This window comes from Callithrix jacchus, chromosome 4 (genome assembly GCF_049354715.1).
Source record: "Callithrix jacchus isolate 240 chromosome 4, calJac240_pri, whole genome shotgun sequence".
Lineage (NCBI taxonomy): Eukaryota > Metazoa > Chordata > Mammalia > Primates > Cebidae > Callithrix > Callithrix jacchus.
This window is the reverse complement of record NC_133505.1, coordinates 21,542,641-21,556,981: the sequence shown is the minus strand read 5'-3', so window position 1 is coordinate 21,556,981 and position 14,341 is coordinate 21,542,641. Positions and strand designations below refer to the sequence as shown.

Sequence of the window (14,341 nt, the reverse complement as noted above, 5' to 3'; positions counted from 1 at the left end):
GAAACTTTTGTGTCTGAAGAAAACTAGATCATTTTATCATGGTAGGCATGCTGATATGTTTGCTTTAATAAAATGCCATATTTCTGCCTTTAATCTCTTGTCAACCCGCTATTAAAAAGCCCCAAAGTGCATGCGTGCAGCACATGTAAACACTTGTGGTTTTGAGGTTACCACAGAACATACTAATAAAGCATGTAATTTGTGTTTTGTGCACAGACTGTAATAATTTATTGAGTGGTACAGAGAAGCTAGAAAAGGATTTTCTCTAACTTTAGCCAGCAAGTCAATTTAATTTTGGTGTTTTCTGCAGAGGTACATGTATACACATGTTTTTATGATGACATCATGTTTAAAAAGCATTAGGAAGCCTACATAACAAAATGGGATAAAATATAAATTCATTTTGCACACATTGAAGACATTCTATCAAGCATGGTAATGTTGCTCCTATAAGCTGATCAGCTGGGAGGTGTGATGTCTATTCTTCCCCAAATGGTTGTGTGTGTGTGTGTGTGCGCGCGCGCATGTGCACACGCATGCACATATCTGTGTGTGTGTTGAGCACTGACAATAGATTAGCAGAATATAGATCAAGTAAATTAAGACAAATTGCAATTGCGATAGCAAGAACTCATAAACTTTATCAACATTATCCCCAGACCCCTGCAGAAGGAGGACAGAGAACAATGTTGATCCAAACTACAAAGGGTGGATCACTTCTGGAGGATCCTAGAAGAGCTCACTGCCAGACTGCAGCTTCCCCCATGATTGTTTGGGTAGCCAATTCATCTGCTTATGTAAGATGCTTACAGGTAAGAACTGTCTGGTTGTATACCGCTCAGCTTTATACTCTTACTTCTTCCCTCATGAGGTACTTTGCACACAACAAATCATCCACACAGACAGATAATTTGAAAGAAAAGGCCTCGAGTTTGTTTAAGAAATACATACCAGTTTCTGGAAAGTTCTGTAGCTGGAAAATTCTGTGAAATTCTGTGCTTTATTCACTCAAACAAAAACACAAACAGTTCAGTTTAGAAATAATGTCTGTGCCCAGAATAAATTGCTGTTAGATACTCAAAACATGTTTATTCCAAAAAGATGCAAGATTTCTCTCCTGGAAAACAGTTCACCACTCTCTATTCTTCTTTTTGTTTCTGAGAAGGCTTATACACATATCAGGTTTCAATGCATAGCAGATTTCAGGTGCACAACATTTTACATTTAAGGGCTAATTAAAATGAATCCTTTGTGCCACCTCTAAGACACAACTTACTCCTTCATGTTGTTCATTAATCTAAAAAACCAGTTCCAATTCATAGCTAGGGATTATAGAACTTTCTGTGGCCATTGGCTATCACAGAGGCACTATGAAAATCTGTAAGGATTCAAATACACAGCAACCTGGCCTGGAGGGTCTTCTTATTGAAAGTAGAACTCAAGTTGTGCCCAAGTATGTAAAGCTAATCCAACCTAGAAAACAGTTTTCTGAAAGAGACTAAGCCCGTTCTCCAGACCTTGAAGGAGGAAATCAAGATCCTTGTGACTATTTGATCACTTCTATGATTTGACTGTCTCCACGGTTTAATCATTTGCTCACATAACAAAGACATTACAGAGAGAAGAGATGAGGTACGGGGAAGAGAAGGAAGGGAACGTGAAAAATAAGAAGGAAAAGGAAAAGAAAGAAAAAAGGAAAGAAGTAGAAAGGAAAGAAAAGATGGAGGAAGGAGAGAGAGGAGAGGAGAGGGGAGAAGAGGAGAGGAGAGGAGAAGAAAGGAGAGGAGAGGAGAGAAGGAAGGAAGAAAAAAGGAAAAATATTGGCCAGAAAAGTAGGTATTATTAAAATGTTGATCTTGCACATGTTAGCTGGTACTAGTTTTGTAGTGTCAGAGATACTAGAGTCAATGCTAATTTTAAAAAGCTAGGAACAAACATTTTCAGATTGTTAAAAGTTATGATTTGGAAGACTTTTTGATTGGCATAAAATGTAAAAGATATAAAAAGTAGAGATTAGCTATTTAAGTAGCTAGGTTAAAACAAGATTCATCAGGGCCATTTTGCTTAGTAGCCTTTTAAATATTTATTCGTGGGTTTCTCAGCCCTACATGGATGCCAAATCATCTTTCATGAAGTGTCTTTTAACTGATAAAATTTCTTTTTAACATACACACAAAGATAGTAGTAAAGTTTGGGGGGGCAACTACATACAAAAAATTCAGAGTCAAAATAAAGGTAGTTCCCAGGGTCATATTTTTAATCTGTAACTCTGTAAGGTTGCAAGGGTTCATGCATATCAAACTAACTTTATTTTATTTTAATGTGGTAATCAAAACATCTGTTGAAATGTTTTAGGTAAAGATGGGCAGGTTTGAAGAATAATGACAAATGTTAGTCAATTTAGAACACCAGATATAGACTATATTTTAAGTTAAAATTACTTAAATATTAAATAAACACCCATTACTAGCTTTTTTAGTGCTTTTATCTTTGTTAAACAAAAACATCATACCTAAAGGTTATAATTCCTATTTAAAGTGTTTAATGCAAAACAATTCTGTGATTGCAGTAGAAACCATTGATATCAAAACAAACAGCATTAACATCACAGGACACAATCCAAGTTGTAACTTATTAAATATACTCTACATAAATGTAGGATCTATAACAACCAATTTTTTTTTCCTCAATAAGAGGACTGAAGAAAAGACAACAGTACTTTTCCAAAAAATTTACCCCCAAGCTTATGTGTACATATTTCCTCATAATAAGCTCTAGAACTAATTGAAGAGTGAAAATCCCAGAGTTAAGAAAGAGTTGTCATAAGCTCAGGCCCCTAAGAGTTTGGATAATTACAGTGGTTTGTTAATGTTTTACACTAATCATTGATCTTTTATAAGAATTTTCAAGTTTGATATCTTAGGATCACAGCTTTCCACAATTCAAGTTTAAGTAGAAGTGAAATATTTAGATATAGATTCGGATACATCTGGACTAGATCTTGTTGATTGTGACCTCTGAAATACAATTACTAGCTGTATTTTTTAGAATGTTATAATTTGCATTTGTTCAACTTTGGTGCATACCTTTTATATTCAAAGTAATCATTAATTCTGAATGAGCATTAAAAAATAATCCTAGGGTCTGTAAGACTTTGAGTCTAGCTAGTTCAAAGTATCAACAAATTGAAATACAAGACCTCCTAAATTCTGATATTGAGAAAACTTCATTAATGCATACATTCAGTCAGTCACCCGTGTGCACTTGATAGGTTCTAAATAAATATATGCTGAATGGATGAATGAATGAATGAATAAACTTCTATGTATCTAGGGCATAACTCTCGTATATGAGATAGTCACTAACTCTGAGTGAGCACTAAACAAAAACATTCTAGACTCTGGGGATCGTGCAGTAAGCATGACAGATTAAATTTCTTACCCTTATGGAGCTTACACTCTAAAGATGAACCTTGATCAAAAATATTTATTCATTTCAAATAAATACCAAGGCAACTGGGAAAATATTTTTTTCTTATTTTCTTTTAGAATTCTTGTGGTTTACTTTACTCTTCACCAGAAAAAGATGTGGATGCCTTGAAATTAGTATCTGCGCAGATGCCATCCTCAGTGAGAACGTATGCTGCTACTCTGGCACTCACGCTTGTCCCTGCTGTTTCTTAGGGGGGTCATCTTGCCTGTAAGATCAGAAAAAGGGATTTCTACTAAGTATCAAGAAGTCAAAGTAGAAAATGTTCATCCATTGTTTTCCTCAAAGCATTCTTCTGTTCAGAAATGCCAGCAAATTAACCACATGCAAATACCCTTTTGTGTACAAATGTGTACAAAAGGCATTTGGGGTTCCTCTCTTTGAGACTACATTAAAGGACCACATAGATAGGGAAGAAAACCATTTTTCTCTGTAGCGTCATATTGCTGCTTTGCATATTTTCTGATAGAGTAGCATCTGTTCTCTATATTTAAATCATATTTGACTTTTCTTTTTTGAGGCAGAGTCTTGCTCTGTCACCCAAGCTGAAGTGCAGTGGCACCATTTTGGCTCACTGCAACCTCTGCCTCCTGGGTTCAAGCGATTCTCCTGCCTCAGTCTCCTGAGCAACTGGGATTACAAGCACGTGCCACCACACCCAGCTAATTTTTGTATTTTTAGTAGAGCCGGGGTTTCACCATGTTGGTCAGGCTGGTCTCAAACTCCCGATCTTATGATTTGCCCGCCTCAGCCTCCCAAAGTGCTGAGATTATAGGCATGAGCCACTGTGCCTGGCCCATATTTGACTTTTCTAACAAAGAAATTTGGTGTGCAAAACTCTAATTAGAGATTTCAGTGACTTGTATCACCAAGAGGATGACCATCAGCATGTAGTGGAGGTCCAGGCTTCAGTCATGTGGGGCACAATGAGGAATAGCTTTATTTGCAAGCAGAATTAGGAGTCTTCCTAACAAAGTTCACCTTAAGGATGGGAGAAACCAAAGCACAGACCACAGATTCAAGAAAAATGACTTCTAGTCAGAAAGGGTGATCTGAGGTGAGGGGAAGATGGGTCATCAATATCATCCCCCGGTCCAGCCCTGTGAAATCATACCTGAGTGGTAGAGAAATATCTATGAAAAAAAGTTATAAAACAGAAACAAATGTTTCTGTCTGACAGAAAGGCAGCTGCATGGCTGTCAGCGCTATGTGGGTGGAGGGCGGTGGTCACATCGCATGTGCAGAGTGGCAGCAGGCTGTCCCCAGGTAGCAGAAAGCTCAGTTCATAGGTGGCTCATCAGAGGCCCTAAAGAACCAGTCCCCGACATGTAAGTGTCATTGGCTGTGGTCAGAGTGGCTGTAGAGAGTTTCTGGTTACACAAGATTAGTGTATAAACTGCATGACCACAAGAAAAATCTGGGTGGACAGCCCTAGGTAGCTGGAGCAGAATATTAACAATGGTAACCAGTATTTATGTGCTGCCCATGTGCTTGAAAATGTTCTAAGTGATTTACCTTTATTAGCTCCTATAATTCCCTGAACAACCTCGAGTTAGGTCTTTCTATTATTCCTATTTTATAGACAAAGCAATAGAGGCACAGTGAGATTAAGTAACTTGCCCAATGTGACACAGCAAAAAGTGGCAGAGACACAATTTTAATCTGGGTAGAAGAGGCAGTAGATAATGCATATTCCAAGTTCTGAGAAAGGTTTGAGGTGAGTGGGAATGAGATGCTCTGCTTTGAAAGGGGCATCAGGGAGTACTGAAACAGACTGGAAGAGTGTGAAACCTGATAGGTTTTTCTTTTCAGTCCTAGGTTAGTGGCATGAAAGCACAGCCCTGGGAGCCATGGAGCAGCCAGTGCTCTGCCCACATGTAACCCTTTGGGACCTCCACTTCAATTCCCCCAAAGAGGAAAGAAAAGGAAAGAAGAACAAAGATGTCTGAAGCACCGATATCAGACACTCGCCCAGGTGTCTGCCATGGGCTATATTCGTATCCATTTCATCCTTTAGGAAACAAACTTAGAGAAGTTAAGCAAATTTCCCCAGTTCCCACAGTTGTCAAGTTGCAGAAACAGAATTCAAACGTAGGTCTATAAAATCCAGAAGTCATACTTTTCTCAGAGTACCACATCGCTTCTTCCCAAAAGACATACTAAGGGGGAAATGGAGGGAGTGGAACAGGTACTATGCTTATTACCTGCCTGACAAAATCATCTTACGCTAAACCCCCAGGAAACGCAGTGTACCTGTATAACAAGCCTGTACATATACCTCTGAACCTAAAAGTTAAAAAAATTTTAAGATATAAACTTGAAATTATCCGTAGAACATATTAAATTTGTATTTCATTGAATTAAACATTGCCCAGGACACAATTGAGATTTTATTCCTCTATTTATTATATATTTACAAGGAACGAAAATCATGAGTGGTGCTTCAGTGTTCATCTATTAATCAGAAGGTTTTAACCAAATGCATCTCTGCTGTTTTTGTTTTTTCTTTTTCTTTTCTTTTTTTTTTTTTTTTGAGACGGGGTTTCACCATGTTGGCCAGGCAGGTCTTGAACTCCTGACCTCATGATCCGCCTGCCTCAGCCTCCCAAAGTGCTGGGATTACAGGCGTGAGCCACCGTGCCCAACTTTCTGCTACTTTTGATCAGGATAAGGACAAAGATTAAACAAGTAACTTACCCACTTGCTTAGGGAAGCAAACTATTGTGTAGAAACTGGTAGAGTTAGTGAAAACCACTCATGCAGAAAGCATACTGTCAGATTCACTCCCAGTAATTTTCCTAAATGTTTACACCAATTAAATGGCCTGATGCTGCTATAAGATGTTTGTCTTCTTCCATCTTTCTTAGCCCACATACCATGCTAAATGTCAGCTAGGAGAGCTCAGAGGGCAGTCCCTGATTTTAATGAGTTGTATTCTGAAAGTAGTTTAGAAACAGAATTCACTGTTTCAGAAAATAATTGTTATAAATATAGGTAAATATGAAGCTAGTTCAGATTAAGTGAGCATAGTGAAGGAGTCTGAGAGCATTGAGAGGAGGTAAGTTTGGGGTCATGAGAACAGGGTTTTGAATCTCTGAGAGAAGGAACCTCGCTCCTCCTTCCTAAATCATGTAAGCCTCATTTGTGAGAATGGAAATACTAGCAACCCCTCTCTAGCTCTTCCTTCTGTGCCAGACACGGTTCTAAGTCTTGTCTGTATTTATTCATTCTGTAATCGCACCAGACCAATCTGGTTCAATTTTTATGTAACAAAGTTGTGAATTGTTTTTCAGCTGCCATGGCCCCCCAAGTTGAAGATCATATAACCTCTGCCTGCCCAAATGAACCAAGCATACAACCACAGGGGGAACCTAACTGTTCCAGTGGAAGAGCGGGAACCAATTTAAGAGGTGGACACCATGTGGCAGAATCCAGGATCCGATCATATTGAGACCTGGGGTCACCCCGTGGCAGGATCCAGTTGGATCATGCCTCCTGGCATCACCTATTGCAAGATCCAATCAGGTAACACCTCATTATCCTATGCTTATAGAGCCCTACCTAGCCCCTAGCCCAAGGATACATATTTGAGTATTTCCTCTTGTTTCCTTGCCAGTCGACTTGCAGTAAACCTTTTTTTTTCCCTCTAAAATTGGCGCTGTGGTATTGGCCTCTATGACCATTGGGTAGGAAGCTCATTGATTGCTTCATAACGATTCCTACAACAATTTTCTGAGGTAGGGCCTATAATCGTTCCCCTTTTACCAAAGAGAAAGGGGAGACACAGAAAGGTCAAGGGATTTGCCAAAGGTCACACAGCTGATAAATGGAAACAACTCGACTGACATCAGGAGAGGAAGATATTCAATAGCCAGACACCCTGAACTCGCTGCTCTGAACACACTGTGACCAACCTCGGTGAAAGGAAAAGCCAAGGCTAAGAAACATCTCTCTGTGACAATCGGAAGACTGTCTGAATAAGAGCTGGAGGTGCAACAGGTTGACTGTCAAAGCTAAGAGTTTCTATGAGACTTCAAATGGTAATGTAGTAATACCCTCAGGAGAGAGCCACAGTGTGTAAGTGTTCATGGTGAACTTCAGCCTACGAAGATCCTAAATACTTGGCCATACACTGCTGGGCACAAATATGCTATGGCATCATGACTTTGTAATAGATTGCTGTAAACATATGTTAAGTGTTCTTTTTTTCTTCCCTCTACTAGAACTTTAAGGCTACCCTTTCCTATTGCATTTCTGTAAAAACTAAAAGGTAGATTCTTATCTTTCACCAGGGAGACTTTTGGGTATACAAATAATAGTCACAGCCCTGCATGTTTGATTTATTGCTCAGGCCATGGTAGTGTTGTGCATGGCCGTTGGTGTTCAAGGTTTAAGTGTTGCATGCTTCCTAGTGGGACTATTATTTTTTGAGTACACTTCTTGAAATTCTTTTTTTTTCTTTTCTGTGTTTAATCTCAGATTATACCATAAAAGTAACCAGCTACAGAAACGGAAGAGCATTCAAAGTCCTATGGAGGGGATAACCTGAAAAGGCTGATAGGATCTTTTTAGTCTCAGCAGAGGGAGGCCAGAGGGCAGTGTTTGGTTTGGTTTACGCTAACCAGAGTGCTCTCCTTTCATTTTTACACCAGAGTCAGTCCTGTGACGTGGAGCGCGCAGTGTGCTGAAATGCGAGAGGCTGTCTTTTTATAGGTCTTATGCGTGAGTGACCCTGGTTTGCTTAATCACAAAAACCTGATGATGCCAGACAACTGATAAACTATCAAGAGATTGAAAATCAGGTTTTGGGCATATCTATTTCCTCCGATGCCTTTAATTCCGTTGGAGCAACACGGTATAGATAGGTTAATCTGGAAATGCCTCTAGGCAAATTCAGTCCTTTTCTTAGTTTCTTCCAAATACCAGGATCATTTTATACCCATGGATTATTTGTGCAATACTTTTCCTCGGTAAGTTAGTTAATGAAAGTTAAACCTCTGGAGGAACTACACTTATATCTTGTTTCTATATTGATCCATTTAATATCTTTTTCCTCTTCTTTTTGGGAATCTAATCCAGTAGATGGTATTTTTGTCTGTGACAACATGGTTAAAATAAATCTCAATTTGAGGGAGGGCATCTCAACAGTAACAAATTGTGTGATTTAGAAGCAGCATCAAACATTCTGCCTCTGTTTCTCTTTTTGCAAAATGGGTCATCCTTGTAGCCCTTGTAGGAAAGAGGGTAATGCATTACCTATCCATGATAAAATGTATTTGCCCAGTACCATCCGTTTCTCTACTAAATCCATTTATTCATTCTTTCAATACATGTTTTTTGTATTCCAATTATGTATCAAGCCCTGTGCTAGGTACTGAAGGTGTGGCATTCTGTGTGTCACAGAGTTTATATATTTTTTCAGGTAAGATAGACTAATACATAGAGAAGTAATAAAGTGTTAAGTGTCTTTGCAGGAAAAGCACAGTACAGGGGACTTTGGAAGCATATGGCAGACGTATCTAATCCAGTGGAAAGAGACTTGAAAAATCCTGGAAAGGGAGATACAAACAGAATCTTAAAAGGTAAGTGAGAGTTAGACACATCAAAGGCAGAGGAATGTCTCATCCTGAGGGCACAGGCTGTACAAAAATGTAAATGTGAGAGACCATATTAAGGAAGCACAACTCAAAAGCCGTCCAGAATGCCCGGATAGCATCGTATGAAAGGAAGGGTGGTAAGAAATGAGGCTGGAGAGGGTCTGAAATGCTATGGCCGGGGGAAGGCTTTGAAGAGTGGAACAGGAAAGAGGGGCTTAATCACCTGTATGGTTTAGAATGCTACCTCGGGGTCCAATGTGGAGAATGGTTGGGAGGAGATGGATAACTTTAGGGTGCTTAAAAATGTTTTTTGTTGAATAGTATACTCTTCAAAGCCTAAAAACATCAAATTCCCACTACTCCCCACAGAAGAGTCATTGGGAATGGATTCTTAGCCTACTTCATTTTTTTTAAATCACCTTTTTAGGAAGAAACATTCTCAAATGAAAATCACCCTTCCATAGGCTTATCTGAAAGTATATTTTTTTATCATCATCATCATCACCATCATTATCATCATCATCTCGTGTAGATAGTCCCATAAATAGAAGAGTTGGCTTTTGGAGAAGATTGGCCTTGGTGACACAATGCTCAGCGAGTTTAGTCATAGCTCCTCCCCTTTTACTCCTATTCATTTCAATATTTGGATGGGTAGCTGACAACAGCAGTTTTAGAAGACCCCTTCCTCTACATCTTACAATTGGAAAGATTTCTCTTAGTTGTCTTACCTCTGCAGGCTGGTTTGTTTCCTACTGTCTTATATGTATCACATGTATTCACCAGTTTTGACACAGTATATTGCTGGTTCATTAGGTATCTGCTGGAATCTATATCCTCTCTTTATCCTTCTTTAATTTAAATCTGGCCCCAATCATACTATACTATTTTAATTGTTTGAAGGTGCCAGTCCCTGGTTGGGCAGCTCCAGGCCTCACTCCCATCCATCCTCAATAAATGAGGAAATAAAATACCAAAAAGGCTGCTATAATAAGACCAGAAGAAAATGCCCTTTCCTTACTTTTCTTTTCTATATCAGCTGTTTGTGTTCTCTGATACTCTTTTTTCCAGAGATAGCAGTGAAGGAAACAGAATCAGTCTGTGAACATTCAAAAACAATACAAACAGAATAGATTTAATAGAAATAAAACAAATTCATCACAGAAAATTAACTGTCTCTGACCCTGTCTAGAAATTATCATAAATAATTTAGTTATTAACAGTAACATATTTATTTAGGAAATATAATCTTAAGGTTTTTTTTTTTTAAAAACATTAGTATGAGCATGATGGCTCTAGCCTGTAATCCCAGCACTTTGGGAGGCTGAGGTGGGCAGATCACCTGAGGTTGGGAGTTCGAGACCAGTCTGACCAACATGGAGAAACCCCATCTCTACTAAAAATACAAAATTAGCTGACTGTGGTGGTGCATGTCTGTAACCCCAACTACTCGGGAGGCTGAGGTAGGAAAATCACTTGAACCTGGGAGGGTGAGCCGAGATCACACCATTTTAAACTTCAGCCTGGGCAACAAAAGCAAAACTCCATCTCAAAAAAAAAAATGAATATGGGTTCATTTTATTTAAGGCCTGCATGTGCTTCAGCAAAAATGACTTTGTAATTTAAAGCCATGTAAAGTATAAATTAAACTACTGACTTTTTATTGTTTTATTTACTTTCTTAACCTGAATATCTGTCTGTCTGTCTATCTATCTATCTATCTACCTACCTGCCTACCTATATATACACACATATATATATACATATACATGCATATGTGTGTATATATAACTGAGTAACTTTCTACATCTATCTAGATATCTAACTATTACATAATACACTGATGACTACTAATAAAGTTCTGAGGGTTAAAATAGAAGCTGTAGGATAGTTTCATATATATTCATTCATCAACCTTCAATGTAATGGACTAAGAGCTTTATGAAAAAAGGGAACACATTTATGGTATTTAAATATTCTACTTACTTGTTTTACATAACTATTTTACATGTATACAGTCCCTGAGACATTAGGAAACATGAAGATTATTTGGTATAAAATCACCAGATGGATGAATATCTCTGTGACAGCCATAATAAGAGGTCATCCCACTTTTCTGCACATACCTAGTGATGTCAAATACACCATCTCTCTTGAAAGCTAGACAGATTCTTCAGGGAAAATAATTATCAGACGGTCTTTTCTTACAATGAATCAATATCTTCCTTTCTGCAAATTTCACCTGCTTGGTTTTCTTTTTGCCTTCCAAGAGTCTCAGAGAATGAATCAAATCTCTCTTTCACCTGACAATGCTACTGATATTTTGAGACAGCTATTACAGTTCTAGACCTTTTCCATCATTTATTAAACATCTTCAAAAATTTTAATGTTACTTGGAATTTTGTTTGTTAAAGGCCTGCTGAACACCCACGTCCAAGCCAGAACACAAAGCCACTGACCAGGACACAGCAGAGTCACCAGCCACCTTCACTGACTTTTAAATAACAAAAGAAGTTTTGTTCTTCATCCTCACTGACAAACTTGCAGAAGAAGGTGGGCATCTGATTGACAGGTATCTTTACAACCTTTTGCAATTGCCTTTTGATTTTTGACTAAGATTTGCATTGAGAGTGTATATGATAAAATGTATACAAGAAAGAAATGGAATCAGAAATAACATCAGGCTTTCATTTAAAAAATATAAATGATTGCACAAATTAAAGAATTTCTCCTTGGAGTTTTGTTCTTTTAGGTTATCAGATAGAAAATAGGAAAATGTGAAATGTACCTCATGTTAAAAGAAAAAATTTAGGACAAATTAAGTTTAACAGAGTTTAATTGAACAAAGAACAATTGGTGAATTGAGCAGCTCACAAACCAATCAGAATAGGTTGAGAGTGACTTCAGTACTGCCCCATGGTTGGAGAAGATTTATGGACAGGAACAAAAGACACACAGAAGATGAAAGTAACGTACAGAAATAGCTGGGGTGGTTACAGCTCCATGTTTGCCTTATTTGAAAAGGGTTGACCAGTTGGCAGCTTGTAACTGGTTGAAAATCTGCAGTTGGCACAAAAGTAGGTCACAGTCCATTGACAGATCCAGTTAGGTTACAGTTCACTATGTATAGAAAAACTTTAGGAAGAACTTAAAATATGTAAGGAGGCAGCTTTAGGCTACGTTTAATTTAACACTCATGTTGTAAGAATTATGGATGGACTGCAATTCACTTGTTGATGAGCATTTATTTGGATTTTTACCTGGTTTTGGCTACTGTGAATAAAGCTGTAATGAAGTCTTGAATTAGAAAACAAAAGGTATGTGGTTTAATTTCCACATATATTTAACTTCTTTTCCAGTTTTCCTTCTGTTTCTAGTTTCCATTGTGATCAGAAAAGATGCTTTGTATGCCTCGAATCTTTCTAAATGTATTAAGACTTATTTTGGGGCCTAAAATAGATCTACCTTAGAGAAAGTTTCAGGTATACTTAAGAAAAATGTGTATTCTGCTATTGTTTGGTGGTATGCTTTGTATGTCTGTTAAGTCTATCTGGCTTATAGTGTTGTTCAAGTCTTCTATGTCCTTACTGATTATCTATCTGGATGTTCTAGCCATTATTACAAGTGGAATATTGAAAAAAGAATTTTATAATTATTTTTCTCTAGTTTTGCTATTTCATATTTTATCTCTGAATATATTTTGTTATCTTAATTTAACTCATCTGGGAATCAGCAGTTTTAAAAACATTAACTTTATTTTTTTCCGAAACACAGTTAATTTATTTCCCAAGTTAAGATGTGTGTTTGAAACTTTGAGTTGTAGTATGTCTGACCCAGCAAACCCGCCTTACTAACTTTCAATGCAGTGACAGAGTTCCTTGCTGTTCCTAAACTCACAGCTGAGTATTTGTTTTTTGATCGTCATTTTCATTTATTTCTCCATCCCCTTTCAGGGCATTCTTTCACTTTCAGGATTTGTCAACAGCTTTCTTAATTGTTTCAAATTACATTCTAGTAAATGTGGCACAAATCTAACGTAATGGAAGCAAGAAAGCTCTTCATCTTATCTCACCTTTGGGAATGCAATGTCTTGCTGTCTTTCTGGTTTATGCCTAACTTCTACAAAGCAGAACAAAGCCAAGAGGGATTAATTGGGAAGGGTATCTATAATAGGTATACCTTCTAGAGGTACAAAAGTAAGTGTGCAAAGAAGGTTTATGTGCTTAGGTAATTAGTAAGAAAATAGATTTATTAAATTGTACAATCATATGTTTTAGGGGTTTTGTACATAAAATGTGGCAAAATTATACACAGACCAGTTGGAAAGAATAAATAGATAATACCATCTACAGTATCTTTTCAGTATAAACGTCATTGGGTATCTTTTCACAAACATGTAAGACATTTTCATATCTACTTTTGTCATTCATTTTGTGTTTTCACTAAGCTTTTAAAAGACTATGTTATTAATTGCAAATACAATCATTCCTTGTACAAAGAAACTTCATGTTAGTTACATGATTTGAAACAACCCCCTTTTAAATTTCTATTTTCTCCTTTTCATACTTGAGTATCCTTCTTAGATAAAGAATATAAGGCATATAGATGACAAGGCATTTCCTAGGTGGGCCATGGAAGTCTGTGACTGAGCTGAGACCAGCACTCAGGAACCCTTATGCTCAATGTGGTCCTTTTCTGTACCATTCTGACTCCAGATTCCAGATTGTTACTAGCAGCATTTCTGATTTTATGATTTACCATAGGCTTTTTTTTTTGTTGTTATTCCAGCAGTATTTATTGAGTATCTCACCTCTCAGGCGACAAGTGGACCACATCATCTTTCTTTCCCCAGTCACGTTATACACATGTTCATTCATTTATCCAGTATAATGGTTGATTTTACAGACATTTACTAATATTGTAGGGTTAAAGTCATGCTTTCAGAAATTAGATGCCTTTAAGTTCATATTCCCTTGGAAATTTACTAGCTGTGTCACCTGGGGCATGTCACATAACTCCTCTAAGCCTCAGTTTCTTTCTTTGTACCATAGGCATTTTTAAATGACAAAGGATGACTTTATTTTTATTTATTTATTTATTTATTTATTTATTTATTTATTTATTTATGAGATGGAGTTTCGCTCTTGTTACCCAGGCTGGAGTGCAATGGCATGATCTCGGCTCACTGCAACCTCTGCCTTCTGGGTTCAGGCAATTCTCCTGCCTCAGCCTCCCGAGTAGCTGGGATTACAGGTGCG

The 14,341-nt window shown here is 37.6% G+C and overlaps 1 long non-coding RNA gene across 15 annotated transcripts in view; it reads left to right on the top strand.

The window, feature by feature from the left end:
* The window catches only part of LOC118152785 (uncharacterized), a 337,652-nt gene extending 324,906 nt beyond the window's left edge, over window positions 1–12,746 (top strand). For 11 of the 15 annotated variants that reach the window (XR_013534740.1, XR_013534736.1, XR_013534738.1 and 8 more), the window contains 8 exons: window positions 660–812; window positions 3,549–3,637; window positions 5,072–5,206; window positions 5,302–5,464; window positions 6,783–7,014; window positions 8,964–9,071; window positions 10,363–10,546; window positions 11,498–12,746. This is a non-coding gene — a long non-coding RNA (uncharacterized LOC118152785). The remainder of the gene's footprint in view (window positions 1–659; window positions 813–3,548; window positions 3,638–5,071; window positions 5,207–5,301; window positions 5,465–6,782; window positions 7,015–8,963; window positions 9,072–10,362; window positions 10,547–11,497) is intronic. The other 4 variants (XR_013534737.1, XR_013534733.1, XR_013534743.1 and 1 more) reach the window with 4 other exon arrangements.
* Window positions 12,747–14,341: the final 1,595 nt, after the last annotated feature.